Source organism: Leptodactylus fuscus, chromosome 1 (genome assembly GCF_031893055.1).
Source record: "Leptodactylus fuscus isolate aLepFus1 chromosome 1, aLepFus1.hap2, whole genome shotgun sequence".
Taxonomy (NCBI): domain Eukaryota; kingdom Metazoa; phylum Chordata; class Amphibia; order Anura; family Leptodactylidae; genus Leptodactylus; species Leptodactylus fuscus.
In genome coordinates, this window is record NC_134265.1 from 315761309 (window position 1) to 315785293 (window position 23985).

Sequence of the window (23985 nt, forward strand, 5' to 3'; positions counted from 1 at the left end):
TCATCGTCGATGAGGGTGGGTTGCTGGTCATCCACCACCAAATCGAACGGAGATGGAGGAGACTCTAGTGTTTGAGCATCTGGACACAGATGCTCCTCTGTTAGGTTCGTGGAATCGTGACGTGGAGAGGCAGGTTGAGGGACAATGAAAGGAGCGGAGAACAGCTCTGGGGAGCAGGGACAGTTTGGGTTATTGTTCTGTAAAGCTTCGGAATTTTGGGAGGAAGGAAGACAAGACTGTTGGGTAATAGGAGGAGAGGAGGCAGAGTCTGACTGGCTGCTGGACAATGTGCTGTAAGCGTTCTCTGACAGCCATTGCAAGACCTGTTCCTGGTTCTCGGGCCTACTAAGGTTTGTACCCTGCAGTTTAGTTAATGTGGCAAGCAACCCTGGCACTGTGGAGTGGCGCAATGCTTGCTGCCCCACAGGAGTAGGCACGGGACGCCCTGTGGCTTCACTGCTACCTTGCTCCCCAGAACCATTCCCCCGACCTCGCCCACGGCCTCGTCCACGTCCCTTTCCGGGAGCCTTGCGCATTTTGAATTCCTAGTTAGAAATTGGCACTGTATACCAGTAGTAAAAATTGTGGGTGCACGTAACCCCAATATATTCTTTGAATTCCCAGTCAGACACTGGCACTATATGGCAGTAGCAAGAAATGAGGGTATTTGTATTCCCAATATACTCTTTAAATTCCCAGTCAGACAATGGCACTGTATACCAGTAGTAAAAATTGTGGGTGCACGTAACCCCAATATATTCTTTGAATTCCCAGTCAGAAACTGGCACTATATGGCAGTAGCAAGAAATGAGGGTATTTGTATTCCCAATATACTCTTTGAATTCCCAGTCAGACAATGGCACTGTATACCAGTAGTAAAAATTGTGGGTGCACGTAACCCCAATATATTCTTTGAATTACCAGTCAGAAACTGGCACTATATGGCAGTAGCAAGAAATGAGGGTATTTATAACCCCAATATATTCTTTGAATTCCCAGTCAGACAATGGCACTGTATACCAGTAGTAAAAATTGTGGGTGCACGTAACCCCAATATATTCTTTGAATTCCCAGTCAGAAACTGGCACTATATGGCAGTAGCAAGAAATGAGGGTATTTATAACCCCAATATATTCTTTGAATTCCCAGTCAGACAATGGCACTGTATACCAGTAGTAAAAATTGTGGGTGCACGTAACCCCAATATATTCTTTGAATTCCCAGTCAGAAACTGGTACTATATGGCAGTAGCAAGAAATGAGGGTATTTGTATTCCCAATATACTCTTTGAATTCCCAGTCAGACAATGGCACTGTATACCAGTAGTAAAAATTGTGGGTGCACGTAACCCCAATATATTCTTTGAATTACCAGTCAGAAACTGGCACTATATGGCAGTAGCAAGAAATGAGGGTATTTATAACCCCAATATATTCTTTGAATTCCCAGTCAGACAATGGCACTGTATACCAGTAGTAAAAATTGTGGGTGCACGTAACCCCAATATATTCTTTGAATTCCCAGTCAGAAACTGGCACTATATGGCAGTAGCAAGAAATGAGGGTATTTGTATTCCCAATATACTCTTTGAATTCCCAGTCAGACAATGGCACTGTATACCAGTAGTAAAAATTGTGGGTGCACGTAACCCCAATATATTCTTTGAATTACCAGTCAGAAACTGGCACTATATGGCAGTAGCAAGAAATGAGGGTATTTATAACCCCAATATATTCTTTGAATTCTCAGTCAGACAATGGCACTGTATACCAGTAGTAAAAATTGTGGGTGCACGTAACCCCAATATATTCTTTGAATTCCCAGTCAGAAACTGGCACTATATGGCAGTAGCAAGAAATGAGGGTATTTGTATTCCCAATATACTCTTTGAATTCCCAGTCAGACAATGGCACTGTATACCAGTAGTAAAAATTGTGGGTGCACGTAACCCCAATATATTCTTTGAATTACCAGTCAGAAACTGGCACTATATGGCAGTAGCAAGAAATGAGGGTATTTATAACCCCAATATATTCTTTGAATTCCCAGTCAGACAATGGCACTGTATACCAGTAGTAAAAATTGTGGGTGCACGTAACCCCAATATATTCTTTGAATTCCCAGTCAGAAACTGGCACTATATGGCAGTAGCAAGAAATGAGGGTATTTGTATTCCCAATATACTCTTTGAATTCCCAGTCAGACAATGGCACTGTATACCAGTAGTAAAAATTGTGGGTGCACGTAACCCCAATATATTCTTTGAATTACCAGTCAGAAACTGGCACTATATGGCAGTAGCAAGAAATGAGGGTATTTATAACCCCAATATATTCTTTGAATTCCCAGTCAGACAATGGCACTGTATACCAGTAGTAAAAATTGTGGGTGCACGTAACCCCAATATATTCTTTGAATTCCCAGTCAGAAACTGGCACTATATGGCAGTAGCAAGAAATGAGGGTATTTGTATTCCCAATATACTCTTTGAATTCCCAGTCAGACAATGGCACTGTATACCAGTAGTAAAAATTGTGGGTGCACGTAACCCCAATATATTCTTTGAATTACCAGTCAGAAACTGGCACTATATGGCAGTAGCAAGAAATGAGGGTATTTATAACCCCAATATATTCTTTGAATTCCCAGTCAGACAATGGCACTGTATACCAGTAGTAAAAATTGTGGGTGCACGTAACCCCAATATATTCTTTGAATTACCAGTCAGAAACTGGCACTATATGGCAGTAGCAAGAAATGAGGGTATTTGTATTCCCAATATACTCTTTGAATTCCCAGTCAGACAATGGCACTGTATACCAGTAGTAAAAATTGTGGGTGCACGTAACCCCAATATATTCTTTGAATTACCAGTCAGAAACTGGCACTATATGGCAGTAGCAAGAAATGAGGGTATTTATAACCCCAATATATTCTTTGAATTCCCAGTCAGACAATGGCACTGTATACCAGTAGTAAAAATTGTGGGTGCACGTAACCCCAATATATTCTTTGAATTCCCAGTCAGAAACTGGCACTATATGGCAGTAGCAAGAAATGAGGGTATTTGTATTCCCAATATACTCTTTGAATTCCCAGTCAGACAATGGCACTGTATACCAGTAGTAAAAATTGTGGGTGCACGTAACCCCAATATATTCTTTGAATTACCAGTCAGAAACTGGCACTATATGGCAGTAGCAAGAAATGAGGGTATTTGTATTCCCAATATACTCTTTGAATTCCCAGTCAGACAATGGCACTGTATACCAGTAGTAAAAATTGTGGGTGCACGTAACCCCAATATATTCTTTGAATTACCAGTCAGAAACTGGCACTATATGGCAGTAGCAAGAAATGAGGGTATTTGTATTCCCAATATACTCTTTGAATTCCCAGTCAAACAATGGCACTGTATACCAGTAGTAAAAATTGTGGGTGCACGTAACCCCAATATATTCTTTGAATTACCAGTCAGAAACTGGCACTATATGGCAGTAGCAAGAAATGAGGGTATTTATAACCCCAATATATTCTTTGAATTCCCAGTCAGACAATGGCACTGTATACCAGTAGTAAAAATTGTGGGTGCACGTAACCCCAATATATTCTTTGAATTACCAGTCAGAAACTGGCACTATATGGCAGTAGCAAGAAATGAGGGTATTTGTATTCCCAATATACTCTTTGAATTCCCAGTCAGACAATGGCACTGTATACCAGTAGTAAAAATTGTGGGTGCACGTAACCCCAATATATTCTTTGAATTACCAGTCAGAAACTGGCACTATATGGCAGTAGCAAGAAATGAGGGTATTTATAACCCCAATATATTCTTTGAATTCCCAGTCAGACAATGGCACTGTATACCAGTAGTAAAAATTGTGGGTGCACGTAACCCCAATATATTCTTTGAATTCCCAGTCAGACACTGGCACTATATGGCAGTAGCAAGAAATGAGGGTATTTGTATTCCCAATATACTCTTTGAATTCCCAGTCAGACAATGGCACTGTATACCAGTAGTAAAAATTGTGGGTGCACGTAACCCCAATATATTCTTTGAATTACCAGTCAGAAACTGGCACTATATGGCAGTAGCAAGAAATGAGGGTATTTATAACCCCAATATATTCTTTGAATTCCCAGTCAGACAATGGCACTGTATACCAGTAGTAAAAATTGTGGGTGCACGTAACCCCAATATATTCTTTGAATTCCCAGTCAGAAACTGGCACTATATGGCAGTAGCAAGAAATGAGGGTATTTGTATTCCCAATATACTCTTTGAATTCCCAGTCAGACAATGGCACTGTATACCAGTAGTAAAAATTGTGGGTGCACGTAACCCCAATATATTCTTTGAATTACCAGTCAGAAACTGGCACTATATGGCAGTAGCAAGAAATGAGGGTATTTGTATTCCCAATATACTCTTTGAATTCCCAGTCAGACAATGGCACTGTATACCAGTAGTAAAAATTGTGGGTGCACGTAACCCCAATATATTCTTTGAATTACCAGTCAGAAACTGGCACTATATGGCAGTAGCAAGAAATGAGGGTATTTGTATTCCCAATATACTCTTTGAATTCCCAGTCAAACAATGGCACTGTATACCAGTAGTAAAAATTGTGGGTGCACGTAACCCCAATATATTCTTTGAATTACCAGTCAGAAACTGGCACTATATGGCAGTAGCAAGAAATGAGGGTATTTATAACCCCAATATATTCTTTGAATTCCCAGTCAGACAATGGCACTGTATACCAGTAGTAAAAATTGTGGGTGCACGTAACCCCAATATATTCTTTGAATTACCAGTCAGAAACTGGCACTATATGGCAGTAGCAAGAAATGAGGGTATTTGTATTCCCAATATACTCTTTGAATTCCCAGTCAGACAATGGCACTGTATACCAGTAGTAAAAATTGTGGGTGCACGTAACCCCAATATATTCTTTGAATTACCAGTCAGAAACTGGCACTATATGGCAGTAGCAAGAAATGAGGGTATTTATAACCCCAATATATTCTTTGAATTCCCAGTCAGACAATGGCACTGTATACCAGTAGTAAAAATTGTGGGTGCACGTAACCCCAATATATTCTTTGAATTCCCAGTCAGACACTGGCACTATATGGCAGTAGCAAGAAATGAGGGTATTTGTATTCCCAATATACTCTTTGAATTCCCAGTCAGACAATGGCACTGTATACCAGTAGTAAAAATTGTGGGTGCACGTAACCCCAATATATTCTTTGAATTACCAGTCAGAAACTGGCACTATATGGCAGTAGCAAGAAATGAGGGTATTTATAACCCCAATATATTCTTTGAATTCCCAGTCAGACAATGGCACTGTATACCAGTAGTAAAAATTGTGGGTGCACGTAACCCCAATATATTCTTTGAATTCCCAGTCAGAAACTGGCACTATATGGCAGTAGCAAGAAATGAGGGTATTTGTATTCCCAATATACTCTTTGAATTCCCAGTCAGACAATGGCACTGTATACCAGTAGTAAAAATTGTGGGTGCACGTAACCCCAATATATTCTTTGAATTCCCAGTCAGAAACTGGCACTATATGGCAGTAGCAAGAAATGAGGGTATTTATAACCCCAATATATTCTTTGAATTCCCAGTCAGACAATGGCACTGTATACCAGTAGTAAAAATTGTGGGTGCACGTAACCCCAATATATTCTTTGAATTCCCAGTCAGAAACTGGCACTATATGGCAGTAGCAAGAAATGAGGGTATTTGTATTCCCAATATACTCTTTGAATTCCCAGTCAGACAATGGCACTGTATACCAGTAGTAAAAATTGTGGGTGCACGTAACCCCAATATATTCTTTGAATTACCAGTCAGAAACTGGCACTATATGGCAGTAGCAAGAAATGAGGGTATTTATAACCCCATTATATTCTTTGAATTCCCAGTCAGACAATGGCACTGTATACCAGTAGTAAAAATTGTGGGTGCACGTAACCCCAATATATTCTTTGAATTCCCAGTCAGAAACTGGCACTATATGGCAGTAGCAAGAAATGAGGGTATTTGTATTCCCAATATACTCTTTGAATTCCCAGTCAGACAATGGCACTGTATACCAGTAGTAAAAATTGTGGGTGCACGTAACCCCAATATATTCTTTGAATTACCAGTCAGAAACTGGCACTATATGGCAGTAGCAAGAAATGAGGGTATTTATAACCCCAATATATTCTTTGAATTCCCAGTCAGACAATGGCACTGTATACCAGTAGTAAAAATTGTGGGTGCACGTAACCCCAATATATTCTTTGAATTACCAGTCAGAAACTGGCACTATATGGCAGTAGCAAGAAATGAGGGTATTTGTATTCCCAATATACTCTTTGAATTCCCAGTCAGACAATGGCACTGTATACCAGTAGTAAAAATTGTGGGTGCACGTAACCCCAATATATTCTTTGAATTACCAGTCAGAAACTGGCACTATATGGCAGTAGCAAGAAATGAGGGTATTTATAACCCCAATATATTCTTTGAATTCCCAGTCAGACAATGGCACTGTATACCAGTAGTAAAAATTGTGGGTGCACGTAACCCCAATATATTCTTTGAATTCCCAGTCAGAAACTGGCACTATATGGCAGTAGCAAGAAATGAGGGTATTTGTATTCCCAATATACTCTTTGAATTCCCAGTCAGACAATGGCACTGTATACCAGTAGTAAAAATTGTGGGTGCACGTAACCCCAATATATTCTTTGAATTACCAGTCAGAAACTGGCACTATATGGCAGTAGCAAGAAATGAGGGTATTTATAACCCCAATATATTCTTTGAATTCCCAGTCAGACAATGGCACTGTATACCAGTAGTAAAAATTGTGGGTGCACGTAACCCCAATATATTCTTTGAATTACCAGTCAGAAACTGGCACTATATGGCAGTAGCAAGAAATGAGGGTATTTGTATTCCCAATATACTCTTTGAATTCCCAGTCAAACAATGGCACTGTATACCAGTAGTAAAAATTGTGGGTGCACGTAACCCCAATATATTCTTTGAATTACCAGTCAGAAACTGGCACTATATGGCAGTAGCAAGAAATGAGGGTATTTATAACCCCAATATATTCTTTGAATTCCCAGTCAGACAATGGCACTGTATACCAGTAGTAAAAATTGTGGGTGCACGTAACCCCAATATATTCTTTGAATTACCAGTCAGAAACTGGCACTATATGGCAGTAGCAAGAAATGAGGGTATTTGTATTCCCAATATACTCTTTGAATTCCCAGTCAGACAATGGCACTGTATACCAGTAGTAAAAATTGTGGGTGCACGTAACCCCAATATATTCTTTGAATTACCAGTCAGAAACTGGCACTATATGGCAGTAGCAAGAAATGAGGGTATTTATAACCCCAATATATTCTTTGAATTCCCAGTCAGACAATGGCACTGTATACCAGTAGTAAAAATTGTGGGTGCACGTAACCCCAATATATTCTTTGAATTCCCAGTCAGAAACTGGCACTATATGGCAGTAGCAAGAAATGAGGGTATTTGTATTCCCAATATACTCTTTGAATTCCCAGTCAGACAATGGCACTGTATACCAGTAGTAAAAATTGTGGGTGCACGTAACCCCAATATATTCTTTGAATTACCAGTCAGAAACTGGCACTATATGGCAGTAGCAAGAAATGAGGGTATTTGTATTCCCAATATACTCTTTGAATTCCCAGTCAGACAATGGCACTGTATACCAGTAGTAAAAATTGTGGGTGCACGTAACCCCAATATATTCTTTGAATTACCAGTCAGAAACTGGCACTATATGGCAGTAGCAAGAAATGAGGGTATTTGTATTCCCAATATACTCTTTGAATTCCCAGTCAGACAATGGCACTGTATACCAGTAGTAAAAATTGTGGGTGCACGTAACCCCAATATATTCTTTGAATTACCAGTCAGAAACTGGCACTATATGGCAGTAGCAAGAAATGAGGGTATTTATAACCCCAATATATTCTTTGAATTCCCAGTCAGACAATGGCACTGTATACCAGTAGTAAAAATTGTGGGTGCACGTAACCCCAATATATTCTTTGAATTCCCAGTCAGAAACTGGCACTATATGGCAGTAGCAAGAAATGAGGGTATTTGTATTCCCAATATACTCTTTGAATTCCCAGTCAGACAATGGCACTGTATACCAGTAGTAAAAATTGTGGGTGCACGTAACCCTAATATATTCTTTGAATTACCAGTCAGAAACTGGCACTATATGGCAGTAGCAAGAAATGAGGGTATTTATAACCCCAATATATTCTTTGAATTCCCAGTCAGACAATGGCACTGTATACCAGTAGTAAAAATTGTGGGTGCACGTAACCCCAATATATTCTTTGAATTACCAGTCAGAAACTGGCACTATATGGCAGTAGCAAGAAATGAGGGTATTTGTATTCCCAATATACTCTTTGAATTCCCAGTCAAACAATGGCACTGTATACCAGTAGTAAAAATTGTGGGTGCACGTAACCCCAATATATTCTTTGAATTACCAGTCAGAAACTGGCACTATATGGCAGTAGCAAGAAATGAGGGTATTTATAACCCCAATATATTCTTTGAATTCCCAGTCAGACAATGGCACTGTATACCAGTAGTAAAAATTGTGGGTGCACGTAACCCCAATATATTCTTTGAATTACCAGTCAGAAACTGGCACTATATGGCAGTAGCAAGAAATGAGGGTATTTGTATTCCCAATATACTCTTTGAATTCCCAGTCAAACAATGGCACTGTATACCAGTAGTAAAAATTGTGGGTGCACGTAACCCCAATATATTCTTTGAATTACCAGTCAGAAACTGGCACTATATGGCAGTAGCAAGAAATGAGGGTATTTATAACCCCAATATATTCTTTGAATTCCCAGTCAGACAATGGCACTGTATACCAGTAGTAAAAATTGTGGGTGCACGTAACCCCAATATATTCTTTGAATTACCAGTCAGAAACTGGCACTATATGGCAGTAGCAAGAAATGAGGGTATTTGTATTCCCAATATACTCTTTGAATTCCCAGTCAGACAATGGCACTGTATACCAGTAGTAAAAATTGTGGGTGCACGTAACCCCAATATATTCTTTGAATTACCAGTCAGAAACTGGCACTATATGGCAGTAGCAAGAAATGAGGGTATTTATAACCCCAATATATTCTTTGAATTCCCAGTCAGACAATGGCACTGTATACCAGTAGTAAAAATTGTGGGTGCACGTAACCCCAATATATTCTTTGAATTCCCAGTCAGACACTGGCACTATATGGCAGTAGCAAGAAATGAGGGTATTTGTATTCCCAATATATTCTTTGAATTCCCAGTCAGACAATGGCACTGTATACCAGTAGTAAAAATTGTGGGTGCACGTAACCCCAATATATTCTTTGAATTCCCAGTCAGACACTGGCACTATATGGCAGTAGCAAGAAATGAGGGTATTTGTATTCCCAATATATTCTTTGAATTCCCAGTCAGACAATGGCACTGTATACCAGTAGTAAAAATTGTGGGTGCACGTAACCACAATATATTCTTTGAATTACCAGTCAGAAACTGGCACTATATGGCAGTAGCAAGAAATGAGGGTATTTGTATTCCCAATATATTCTTTGAATTCCCAGTCAGACAATGGCACTGTATACCAGTAGTAAAAATTGTGGGTGTATATAGCCCCAATTCTATTGCTAGGGGACTTGCAGGGTATTTCTGGGGTGAAGGTGGGGGGGCACACCGTTGGAACGGGTATCGGGGTATATATCGGGTATACGGGAATACACTGACAGTGTATTCCATTCAGGATCCTGGGAAAGCTGGGTTGCGGCGATTGAGCCCGTCAGTGCCACGTTACACTGACAAGCTTCTCCCTGGAATTTAGCTCTTACAAGAGCTGTTGGTTGTCTTCTCCTTCCTATCCTAGCCTGTCCCTGCCTACCCAGAATCTAAGCCCTAGCTAGCTGGACGGAAACCTCCGTCCTCGGTGAATTGCAAGCTCAGAATGACGCGAACCTGGGCGGCGCTGTTCTTTTAAATTAGAGGTCACATGTATTCGGCAGCCAATGGGTTTTGCCTACTTTTTTCAACGTCACCGGTGTCGTAGTTCCTGTCCCACCTACCCTGCGCTGTTATTGGAGCAAAAAAGGCGCCAGGGAAGGTGGGAGGGGAATCGAGTAATGGCGCACTTTACCACGCGGTGTTCGATTCGATTCGAACATGCCGAACAGCCTAATATCCGATCGAACATGAATTCGATAGAACACTGTTCGCTCATCTCTAGTAACGAGCAATGAGATGACGCTAAGTATTGCTATAATACTTCCAGGCAGTCACATACAGGATCTAGGGATCATATGTCATTTATTCAGCCATTCAATCTCCTAATATAAATTTACACATAAAGTATCCATTTCTGGAGGTGACGCTGAGCCTCACAGTAACACATAATGGCCTTTTCATTAGAGAAATAGAAATGAAAAGGAAAATGAATGTCGTGTACAAACATCTTAAAGTAATCCAATCAGACCGCTAAATTGGGATCAATAGCGCCAACGTCTATTCCTCTCAGGACCAAGAGGACATGTAATGTAATATACATCAATGTGTTATTAGATTAAAACAAACGGCAGCATGTCTCATCCACTACAATGTGGAGGCACGCTGCTCTGCACAGCACTGAGGGCTGAAGTACAATGAGGTTAGCATATATATATATATGTATACATATAAATATATATATGCACACGCACACACACACAAATATCTATCTATATACAATATACTAAATAAATATGTATAAACACACACATAAGCTAATATATAATATAATATATACAATATACTAAATATATATATACACATATATTTATCTATTTATGTATTTATTTGTTTATTTAATATACTGTATATACTACTAGGAAATATATTGAATGGAATGTATCTATTATGTAAACAAAGTTTTTACGTTTAACATTAGAGATGAGCGAGTACTGTTCGGATCAGCTGATCCGAATAGCACGCTCCATAGAAATGAATGGATGCACCTGGTACTTCCGCTTTGACGTCGGCCGGCCGCTTAACCCCCCGCGTGCCGGCTACGTCCATTCATTTCTATGCGAGCGTGCTGTTCGGATCGGCTGATCCGAACAGTACTCGCTCATCTCTATTTAACATATTAAAAAAATGAATGTTTTACAAAAAAAATCCATGTCACTATCTATATTTAAAAACAAAAGTACACTATCCTTCGATTTTCACTTTAGCCACTAAGCCTAATAATAGACTGACAGTTGCCAGTTTTGTAAGAGTTTTCTCATTTACAACAGACATGACATTACATCAGAAATGACAATATAAGATAGCACCTCTATAGATTAAAGGGGCTCTATCACTGGGAAAAGTCATTTTTAACTAATTACATCCTTGCATAGGGTTTAGTAATGCTATTTCACACTTACCTTTTGTATGTAGATTGCCTCAGTGGTGTCTGAATAAGTCTGTTTTTATTCATATGCTAATGAGCCTCCAGCCAGCACAGGAAGTTCCCAGCAGCCTCCTCTCTCCTATTATCTCCTATGTGTGTGAGGGAAACATCATCAGCAGTCTCCCATAGGAAACAATGGCAAAGGGGGTGCACGATGTATTGTGCACCAGTCTAATTAGCATATGAATAAAACGGACTTATTAAGATACCACTGAGGCAATCTACATACTAAAGGTAGGTGTGAAATAGCCTTTCTAAAGGCTATGCAAGGATGTGATTAGTTAAAAATGACTTTTCCTAGTGATAGAGCCCCTTTAACACCACCAATCCATCCTTGCATCCACTACTGACAATACAGTTTATCTACTCCACCCTCCTGCACAGAGCATGCTTAGAAAATTCTTAAAGAGGACCTTTCATCAGATCGGGCACATGCAGCTTTATATACTGCTGGAAAGCTGACAGTGCGCTGAATTCAGCGCACTGTCGGCTTTCCCGATCTGTGCCCGGTGTAAAGCGCTATCGGTCCCGGTACCGTAGCGCTTTAGTGTCAGAAGGGCGTTTCTGACACTTAGCCAGGAACGTCCTTCTGCCTCGCGGCGCCTATCGCGCTGTACTGTGGAGCGGGGAGGAACGCCCTCTCCCTCTGCTCACACAGCTCATCCATAGACGAGTATTATCAGGAGCGGGAGGGGGGCGTTCCTCCCCACTCCACAGTACAGCGCGATAGGCGCTGCGAGGCAGAAGGATGTTCTTGGCTAAGTGTCAGAAACGCCCTTCTGACTGTAAAGCCCTACGGTACCGGGACCGATAGCGCTTTACACCGGGCACAGATCGGGAAAGCCGACAGTGCGCTGAATTCAGCGCACTGTCAGCTTTCCAGCAGTATATAAAACTGCATGTGCCCGATCTGATGAAAGGTCCTCTTTAAATGAGTCAGCTTCAGACTATTGCCAGCTATGGGCATGATTGTGCTGTAAAGCATATCACAAAATGCTGTTAACAGAGCAGAAGACAGGCTCAGGCAAGATGACAGCCTCTACATTCATGTTCAGAAAATATAACAAGAAAATGTACAATTAGAAAATAAAAGCAGAATAGTAAAAAAAGATAAATTCACCATCCTAGTTTTAATAAATAAAAAACTGGTGATACATTCCCTATACAACTGAGCCAGAAAACATGAAGCAGGTTGTATTCTTGTCAGTTTTTGCAGCTAGGTCAGGCTAGGCTAATGATAGGGTGCATTAAAAATATGGACACTGTTAGGGCTCCTAGGAACCTATCTTTAAAACAAAGTGTATAAGTGGGGCTCTGAGTGGGGGTCACTGTGGTGAGCACAATAATCTATATACTTGTATCTGGGGAGTTTGAGTAGACCTTTATGTATGCAGGAACATACAATTGTGGTTAATGTTTTATTTGCTATTTGCACATGCTAGTCTTGCACTCTATCTATTGATTCATTCATGAAGCTAGATACATCGTAAGTAAAATGCTCCACTTTGTGGATAATGTATTCTGACCTACTGTATATACTTATACTCTTGCACTTGCACTTGCATTATTGCAGCTTTAATTTTTGGATCCACAATCTTTAAATTATTGTGCATACTTATATATCTGGTGAATTATAACAGCACACTCTTCAGCTCCTCTGACCCCTCTATGGTATATGTGTGTATCATGATTACTCTTTGTACTTTTTGTGCTCTTCCCACTGTGACTCCTACTTATGTATTGTTTTCTATGTTTTTAATTGATTTAAAAAAAATTCTTTTTCTGCTCAAGTAGCTAATAAATAAAGTATATTTGTGTACAGTTTATATTTTTGTGGACATTATTTATTGTTTTAATAGCCTTGATACTAGATAGGTATATGAAAGTGTATAAAACTGTCAAGGCTCCCAGGAACCTATCTAGATTCCTAAGAGTCCTGAAAGTGTTCTGCACTATGTTTTATAGATAAGTTCCTTGGAGCCCTGACAGTGTTATACACTATGTTTTATAGATAGGTTCCTTGGAGCCCTGACAGTGTTCTACACTATGTTTTATAGATAGGTTCCTAGGAGTCCTGACATTGTTCTACACTATGTTTTATAGATACGTCTCCTAGGAGTCCTGACATTGTTCTACACTATGCTTTATAGATAGGTTCCTAGGAGCCCTAACAGTGCTCTACACTGTTTTATAGATAGGTTCTTAGGAGCCCTGACAGTGTTCTACACTATATTTTATAGATAGGTTCCTAGGAGCCCTGACAGTTTTATCCACTATGTTTTATAGATAGGTTCCTAGGAGCCCTTTCAGTGTTCTACACTATGTTTTATAGATATTTTCCTAGGAACCCTGCCAGTGTACTATGCTATCTATAAAACATAGTATAGAACACTGTCAGGGCTCCTAAGAACCTATCTGTAAGGGTAAGTTCACACGGAGTAACGTGCCGCGTGATGTGGCATGTATACGCCATGTGAGATTTTGCGGGCCGTATACGCTCCCATTGATTTCAATGGGAGCCGGTATCGTATACGCGGCGCTATTTTGCGGCCGTGATTTTGAGGTCGCAAAATCACGGTCGCGAAATAGCGCCACGTATACGATATCGGCTCCCATTGAAATCAATGGGAGCGTACTGTATACGGCCCGCAAAATCTCACACGGCGTATACGTGCCACATCACGCGGCACGTTACTCCGTGTGAACTTACCCTAAAGCATAATGTAGAATACTCTCGAGGGTACTGGGCTCTCAGGAACCTATGTTTTATAGAGAAGTTTCTAGGAACCCTGAGAGTGTTCTACACTATGTTTTAAGCCAATTTAAGGTGTGGTTCATACTGAACCTGTTCGACCCAAAACAAATCAGGGACCTGAACCACCTGAAACAAAACAAATTCTGCAGGGTCAAATCAAATCAAAAAAGCTTTATTGGCATGTCCAAATAGACATTTAGTATTGCCAAAGCAAAGGGAGCAGTGGTTATGGTGGGAGGAGGGTTGGGTTGGGACGTACAGGGGTGAATGGGTGATTAGGGCAGTATTTGAGTGTAAAAGTCCATGGGATCTCATCTTCCCCTCAGTTGCTGGCAGGTGGACACGTATTGGGCGGCGATCTCCACAGTGGCCTCTTCTTCTCCCAGTAGGATGTACAGTTTTCTCTTTTCCTCTGCAGCAGTGAAATCTGGGATGTGGGCAGAGAGTCTTTGGAAGTAGACGGCCCTCACAGCTGAGTATTCGGTGCAGTGTAGCAGGAATTGTGCCTCGTCTTCCAGGGCCCCCTGGACACAGTGCTGGTACAGTCTGCTCTCCCGTGGCTTGTACGTCCGCCTGTGCCACCCCATCTCCATCTCCAGGTTGTGGGCGCTCAGGATCTGTCTGTGTTTGGGATGGGGTATTTTCTCCAGGTAGGTGGCCATGGTGTAGTCCCTTTGCAGAGACTGGTACACGATGAGTTTCTTGCAGTTATTTATTGGGCTTCTCAATTCCTCTATGTACTGCTCTTTGCCGCTCTCTATGTCCCCCTTTCGCCCATCCCTAGTGAGTAATGATTTTTTTTTTTTTTAAACCTATATGGCCTATATTTGGAATCATTACAAGCCCCACTCCGAATAAAAAAATATTGCAAAAATACAGCTAAAAATAACATTATATAGCCACATAATAAATGTAGCCCTAGAAATATTTTTGCTTCTGTTTCTCATGTGGATTCATTACATTCACTGCAGTAAATATTGTTTCCGATGATACTCAGGCTTCATTTTTTCCCTCGTCTGTCGGAGGATAATTGAATTTTTATCACGAATATGCATTTAGTGTTGTTTATTATGGAAATTATGTAGATGAAGATGCTATCTTGTAAAGTAATTGGAAAGCAGTTTCAAATGGAAAGATAAAATGTGAGGAAAGATTGCTGTAAAGAAATTAATTTACTAGAACTTTCTTCTAAAAGCCACCAATTACTTTAATAGTTGTTTATCTTCAGCTTTCAAAAGCAGGGGACAACATGGTGTTGTCGGAGCGGCTTTCATATAGACGAGGCAAAATGTTATGTCTCAAAATTAGTTCACTTAGTAAATGCCAGGAGATGGTCATGCCCTTCAATCACAAAAAATACAGTCCACGGATTTAAATGGCCAAGTTATAGGTCAGAGGCTTCCAAGGGTAAAGTCATATCCTGACATTTGCCACCATTTTTTTTTTTTATTCAGGTGACATAATAGAACTGCTATAATACTTGACATATAAAACTAACTATAGGAAGACCAAAATAGAATTCAACATTAAGTTATGCGTAGATTTCTCCAATGAACACAAGACATTGAGAACCTCATAAAGGTTGTTAGTCCCCAAGAATTTTTTACATAAAATTTGACCTAAAATGACATCAGATTTTTACACAAATCCTAAAAGTAGACAAAGGGAACCAAATCAACAACTGAGTCAAAAAATATTAGACTTGGTTGTTTATTTATAGAAGAAAATGATCCAACCTCACATCTGTGAGAGGCAAAAGTATGTGAACCTTTAGCATTAGCAGATAATTTGAAGATGGAATTAGAAACTGGTGTATTGAGTCAATGGGATGTGAGTGGGTGAGCTGTATTATTAAAAAAATAAATAAAATAAAATAAAATAAAGAGATCTATTAATTTGAAGTGTATTATGACACGAACAAAGGAGATTTCTGAGGACCTCAGAAGAAGAGTTATTGATACTCATCAGGCTTAAACAGGTACAAACCCATCTCTAAAGAGTTTGGCCTCCAGCAATCCACAGTCACACAGGCCTGTACTAGTCCGATGTCTACTAAATATAAATTCCTGAATTGTTGAAGGGGTATTTAAGGCTTAAATTATTGATGACCTTTCCTAAGTGTACCTGTAGGTCACCAATATCATACATGGTAAGGGTCCGACACCTGAAACCCACAGCAACTGATATCCTGAAAATGGAGCAGGAAGCAGAAAGCTCTGTTCTCTGTCTAGTGGCCAGACCAGGTATTGCAGATCAGCTCCATATACTTGAATAAGGGCCAGGTTCCAGTGACTTGTTCTGTAGTTTATGCTTCATGCTTTACACAATTTCAATCCAGACTTGGCATTGCATATAGTGATGTTAGGCTTGTATGAAGCTGATAAACCTATTTTGCAAAGGTCCTGGTGCACATGGACGCCATAGAGGCTCCATCCACATGGCTCTTCTTTATACATAAAGCCTTTCTTCACAATACGTAAAGATCAGCATACCTGCTCTACAAAACCAAAAGTTTTCTATCCAAGTAAACTTTATAACCAGTTAGAGACTCTCACCTCCTTAGCAGCTGTACGCACCATGCTGTCTAACCTGGTCTGGTCCTGGGGGACATCATTTACCAGTCAGTAAACAGGACTATTATTGAGTTATCGGCAGCAATGATGTAGGTATTAAGCAAATATCCCAGATGTTGGTGAGGTACGTGCCCCTGAACAGATGTTACTGGAAATAGGCAGGATGTTGGAAGAGCCTGGTGTCATTGGGGAAAATAGGATGCTTAGTCTGCATATATGAATAAAAGTTAGTAGATGTGATATCCAGAGTATACACCGGCTGGCCTACTAATAAGTCACCCGAGAGAACTAGAATAAGTAATTGATGTTATACTTAGATTTTATTCACAACATGAAGTCATTGGATATAATTATAAATGGGTGAAGGGCAGGGTCGGACTGGGGTGTCTAGGGCCCACCAGTGGAATTATTTTTAGGGGCCCACCGCTAGGACCCCTGTAGATGATTTGTCCAGAGACAGGATGGCTAAAGGTAATATCAGGAGCCGGCTGCTCGCCCGCCATACGATGTGTACCACTGCACTACCTAAACCCACTGCTACATCCTGTATGGCAAGAGAGCAGCGTGGCTCCTAGAATTGTCACCATTACCTGTAGCCGCACTGTAATGAAAAAACTCATCTGCAGAGGTCCTGGCTGTTGTATCATCACAGATGTAATATTGATGGTCTATCCTAAGGACAGGCCATCAGTATTAGAAACATGGATAAATTCTTTAAAGATATTGTCCAGGAATTGGAGCAACTCATGTGCTGGGCGGGAGGTTTAAAATAAAAAAGCATATTTACCTGTCCTCAGCAACCCCTTGTCCTCCGCCAGTGTCCATTCAGTCTCGTGCTGGCACCTTCTTGCTGGGAGTCCTGCACCTCATGTGACCACTAAGACAAATTGGGTACAGGATTTCCAGAAATGAGGTGTTGCCATGAGACCGAACAGACAGAGGCGGAGGACAACAGGGTGCTGGGGACAGGTGAATGTGTTGTTTGTTTTGTTTTTGCTCTTTGTTTTCTGTGGCTGAGGTGTAATAATGAGGGATGAATCAGCTGTTTGAGTGAATCGTGACATCTGTGCAAGCGCCATGACCCCTTCTCTGCTTACACAGTGTCGTACATCTCATAGTGGCCATGTCATGTAACTACAGCCTTGTACTATAAGCGTCTATGTGACAAGGCTGTAATTACATCACATGGTCACTATAAACAGACAGCGTGTGATATAAACAGGCACCATGGCCCCTTCATACAGCTGATCAGGGGGTCACTTATCTCTTATTGATGATTTATTCTGAGGATAGATCATCAATATAAATGAACTGGAAAACTCCTTAATCCTAAGGCCCCACGTGGTGTCCTGCAGCAAAAAAGCGCTGTGGGAAAAAACGCGACCATGACGCATCACGTTTCTTCCTGCAGCCCTTTGCACAGAAAGTTTGCAGAGCTTTCCTCTGTGTATTTTGTGCTTCAATTATATTGAAACCGCCAGAATTTCCGTAGGTATGCTGCAATGTCTAACTCTAAAACCAAGAAATTACAGCAAGTATCTTATTTTACCGCAAAGTGTGGATGGGGCCTCATGTGGCAAAAACACCACGGGAAAACCCGACAGTTCCTGCAATGTAAATGGGATTCTAGCAAATCCCATCCACACATTGTGGAAAATTATGTGCAGTGAACATGCTGCGATTTCCAAAACTGTTGGGGTTTTGGAAATCGCCAGAATATCAATTATACCTACGAAAACACTGATGGTTTCCCTAGAGGTGTAATGGAAGCAGAAAGTGAAAAGCGCTGCGGGAAAAAAACACAATGCGTTGCTGCTGCGTTTTTTCCTGCAGCGCTATTTTGTTGCAGTCTGCAACGTGAGGCCTTAGTCTTAATAAAGCCCAATTAATTGCCCCCTCATAGTATGCTCCTGATTCCCCCTGACAAATACTGCACCCCTAATGACCCCTAATATCAATGACCACCCCCTTATGTTCATAATGCCTCCTAATATAACCTCCCCTTGTATTCGTAATGTCCCCTAATAACCCTTATATAAGTGACCCCCCTTATGTCCATAATGCCCCCTCCTTATAATTATAATTTCCCCCTCCCTTGTACTATTAAAATACTCACACCTAAGCTAAAAAAGAGTTATACTCACCTACCTGCGATCCTGATGAACGGATTCACCCACTTTACATCCAAGTGCAGGACATCTGTGTATCAGCACAGTCCATCTAGTTAAAAATAAGGTATATTAATGGCGGTGCCTGGGCCCAGAGCAGCCGCCATTGGTGTAACTAAATTTTTGTGGGCCTGGGTACAAACTTTTGTCCGCCCCCTATCCCCTTACTAGAGCGAATTCTTGATAGTGGCGGTTATGGGCGCTAAAGCAATATCTCAGATACCTGAAAGGGATACAGCTTTAGTACCCACAACTGCAGCTATCAAGAATACGGTGAGCAAGCAGCGCAGTGCCCCACATGTAAGCAATACTAGGACAGTATAACATGCTCCACAGGAGCCCCCAAACAGTATTACATGCTCCATAGTGACCCCCCAAACAGTATTACGTGCTCCATAGTGACCCCCCAAACAGTATTATGTGCTCCATATTGACCTACCAAACAGTATTATGTGCTCCATAGTGACCCCCCAAATAGTATTACGTGCTCCATAGTGACCCCCAAACATTATTATGTGCTCCACAGGGGCCCCCAAACAGTATTACATGCTCCATAGTGACCCCCATACAGTATTATGTGCTTACCAGTGACCCCCCCACACACACACAGACACAGTATTATATGATCACAGTGCCCATCCCCCCAGAGCCTGAACCCCCCCCCAATCCCCCCTTCTTGCTCACACAGCCTGCCCCTCCATGTCTCCCCTATTACTCACACAGCCTGCCCCCCATGTCTCCCCTATTACTTACACATGCTGTCTCTTCTCTCCTCCATCAGTCTGTTCCCGGCTGATTCATCTTCCTGTGTAACATTACACTGTTCTATACAATCCGTGTAGCCCCGCCCACATATGACATCATCACAGGTCCTTCACAGTCTGCAGCACGGAGTCTCTCAATCTTCACACAGTGACTTGCCCGGGTGCTGACAGCAGCCCTGGGCAGACGCCTTACCGAATCTCCACTGTCTATTAAAAAAAGGCAGTGGAGGTCCGGTAGGGCCCCATAATGAGGTCTTAACAGTCCAGGCTGGGGCCCACCGGGGGATCCCCCGGTACTCCGGCGGGCCAGTCCGACCCTGATGAAGGGTGACTCTCATCTTACTGAAAAAACAGAATTTGGCTAAGGAGGTTTCCATTCAACATAATCTGCACATTGGCAGAGCCATATAGAATGGACTAAGGATAGTAAAAGAGACATAACTGAGATGGTATGTTCAGCTATTCATGGAGGGTCTTCTCCGAAATTTGATTTTACTAAATTTTTAAGGCTATGGCCCAATGTTGCAAAGCAAAAGTCATAAGTGGATATAACAGAAGGGAATGTATATGAGATTTCTCAGGATTCAGGGACGCCACGGCCTTCCTGCTATGCGGCGTATGCCCCAGAGGCATGCCAGAGACTCCTCTGGCAGTATTTAGTACATCAAGGGGTTAAGTTGTCTCCTTGGTGTCAGTTTGACTGGCAGGTTGTCTGGCCAGTCATTCCCATCTGTGATGGATGGGGTTGTAACTCAGTTCCTATTTTAGTCCCCTCCCCCCCATGTTCATGGCCTGTTATAGCATTCAGTATCTGTTTGCAAACTTCCAGGTTCTCTATTACCTTATCTGTTCACTTGCTACAGCCCCTTTAGCTTTGCTTTCCCTTACCCTTCCTGTTCCCTGCCTGTTTAGTTTCCTTGTTTAGGTTTGTATTCTATTTCTTACCTATATTCACTACTGGTCTAGCCTGACTACTCTTAACAGCTATTGTTCTCTGTTATCTGCCACCACTAGTATACTCCATTTGTTTCTGTTTACATCTCAGCCCACTGTTAGGGTTACTATAGGGAATCTATTGTAGGTTCCTGTGAGGGGCATCCTTGTAAGGATGTTACTCTGAGGTTAGGCAGGTTCAGTCAGGGGTTCTGTTAGGGATAGTTCCCAATCTGGTTCTGCCCACGTTCCTGGATTTGCACCCAGCCGTCACCAATCCAGGTCAGAGGTTGCAGAGACGTCGGGGACTCTCTTTGGCCACGGATTTCTGGGAGCTCCAGGTCAGTGTCTTACAAGATTTCTTTCTATTTTCCATTCTTTTTCAAGCCATTCCTGGCTCAAAAAAAAAAAAAAAAAAAAAACTGTAGCAAAAGCTGCAACAAAAAACATTGTGTTTATGTAATGTGGGACCTTATACTAAATTTGTAAAAGGTTGGTCAGAGCACTATAAAGACTCCTCAACCCTTCAAAACCCTCATTGGCAATTACGATATCTTCACACATGGCGGCTAGTGGAAAGGCCAAAAATTGGCCCAATCATTGGAAGCAGCAATGGTGATGGACATTAGCGTTTTCTAAGACTGATGAAAAAAGGCATCTTGCCTAAGGGGCCTCTGATGCTAAGCTGGGATATATTCTTTGCTGGGAAACAGACTTACAGACCCAATTTTCCCTAACTGATTGTTATGCGGGATTCCTATTGATATCTAAAATATCCAAAAGTGCTACATACCGGGAAGTGGCTCAGAAACCTTGGCTTTGCTGGTATAGAATCCCCCTACAGCCGTCACTATTTATTCCTGGTGGCAATGCGGTAAACCTGGCTCCTATTTTCACATGTGGAGGGAATGCCCCGAGTGCATAATTTTCAGATGGTGGTTTCCCATTTTCTTTCTAGTGTTGTTTACATGACAGCCCCTCTAGCTTTATGTTTTATCGAACTGGATTTTATCCAATTAAAGGCTAGAACTTAGTGGACAGCATTATTCTGGCTGCTCCCTTACTCATTGTGAGGTCCCGAGACTTAATATTCCTCTGTCAACCAGGGAGCTGTATTCCTTGCTCCAATTTGATGACGTTATAGAGACTATAACCTGTATGAGATTACACTAAGACCCCTGCCTCCTTTGCCTCCTCACTGGGATATTTCTATCAACTTCACCTCCAGGGTTCTCCGTCCCTAAATATGCAATTTGCACTCGATGGGTAAGTCTTTTCTATTTGTACACTACACTCTTTCTGACAATGTATTTGGCATTTATCTATGTTGGTTACCCTTATTATATTAATCTTTTTGTATGTTTTATTGTTACATATTACTGGACATGTCACTATATTTCTATACATTTGTTGCATTGATATTACCATATTGTTATTTGTATCACTCTTCTGATGTATTGAATGTCTAACACATGTCTTATATTTGGAAATTTTCAATAAAATTTTAATAAAATAAAAAAGTCATCCTGCCTGATCTTGTGCGTTTTCTGCAGCAGAAACCAGAAGCTCAGAAAAGCGAATTTCAACAGGCTGTCCTCGGAGTATGTTGTTGATGTGGAAGACTGCCAAAAGCCAACATAACACCTAAGTAGCCCAACTGTTCCCAATAGATACTGTACATTGCAATATAACCTGACTATAGCTGCTAGGTAAGGTATCCCTAGCAACAACTTGCTTGTTTTATTATTCAGATTTCTGATGGAGCTTAAATCTTGCTCTGCGTTACATCACTGTAGGATATTTAAAGAAGACCTTTCACCACTTCCAGCAAGTACAGCTTTTCACATCATTTAGTAGAAGCTGCTCTGCTTATTCTGAAACAGTTCTATGTTTTTTTCTAGCCCCCACCATTCCCAAGCCTCATAGGCTATATAGTACTGTCAGGAGGGCGGTGTCAGGTAGGAGAAGACAAGGGGGTGTGATTCTGTGCTGTGACACTGGCTGTCTCTGATTGGTGCTCTGAATCACACCCCTACCCTATTGGTGCTCCTACCAGGCACTGCCCACCTGACCGTACAGAGCCTAAGATGCATATAGGGCCACTAAAACTAACTGCACTCAGGAACAATGGGAGCTGGAATCAGTAGAGCAGTTCTGAGATGTAAAAGCTCCTCTTTTATAAGATAAGATAAGATAATCCTTTAATAGTCCGACTATGGGGAATATCAGTTTGTTACAACAGCATAGATAATACAATAATAACACAAGAAAAAAAAAACAACATACAAAAACTCAGAATAGAAAGATAAAAAAAAAGATAACATGAATCAAAACAACAACAAAAAAACCTGCAAGATCATTTAGTTCTCTGTGCGGAGTGATCTCCGCTTAGCCTGATGTAGATTATACAGCCTGACCGCGGTTGGGAGGAAGGATCTCCAATAGCGCTCCTTCTCACACTTGGGGTGAACCAGTCGGTCACTGACAGTTCTGCCCAGTGCCATCAAGGTCTCATACAAGGGGTGGGATTTGTTCTCCCGCATGGAGGTCACCACGGACAGTATCCTTCTGTCACCCATCACCTGTACTGGGTCCAGGGAGCTCTCCAGGACAGAGCTGGCCCTTCTGATCAGCCTGTCAAGTCTATTTCTGTCCCTGGCTGGTATGCTACTTCCTCAGCAGGCCATTCCAAAGAAGATGGCTGATGCTACTATAGAGTTGAAAAAAGCCCCTAAGAAGTGCCCCCTGGACTCCAAAGGCCCTCAGTCTCCTGAACAGGTAGAGCCTACTGTGACCCTTTCTGTACAGCGTCTCCAGGTGATCAGTCCAGTCCAGCTTATTATTGAGGAGCACACCCAGGTACTTATAGGTCTTGACTATCTCAATGCCTGTCCCCTGGATGTCCACCAGATTCGGAGTATGTCACTGCTTACTAAAGTCCACCACCATCTCCTATCAAAACCACCTATGTAACTAGTTCCTGTTAGGCCATATTTTTCGCTTTGGACTTCCTCTATGAGCCAGAACTGAAAGCTGGTCCTTTTTTGGCAGACTTAAAGGATAGATGTACTGTACCCCTTCACAGTATTTATTATTATTATTATTTTTTTTATAATTTTCGTATTTGGGTTTAATGAGATTTTATTTTGTTGGCTTCTACAGCTGTATGTATAAACACCACAACACACGCTGTAGATGATTGTTTATGAGCTAATCCTTCAGACTGACTGCCCAACA

At 41.3% G+C, this 23985-nt stretch overlaps 1 protein-coding gene across 3 annotated transcripts in view; it reads right to left on the bottom strand.

The window, feature by feature from the left end:
• The window catches only part of KCNIP4 (potassium voltage-gated channel interacting protein 4), a 477594-nt gene that overhangs the window by 66628 nt on the left and 386981 nt on the right, over window positions 1-23985 (bottom strand). The gene's annotated exons all lie outside the window — the stretch shown is intronic.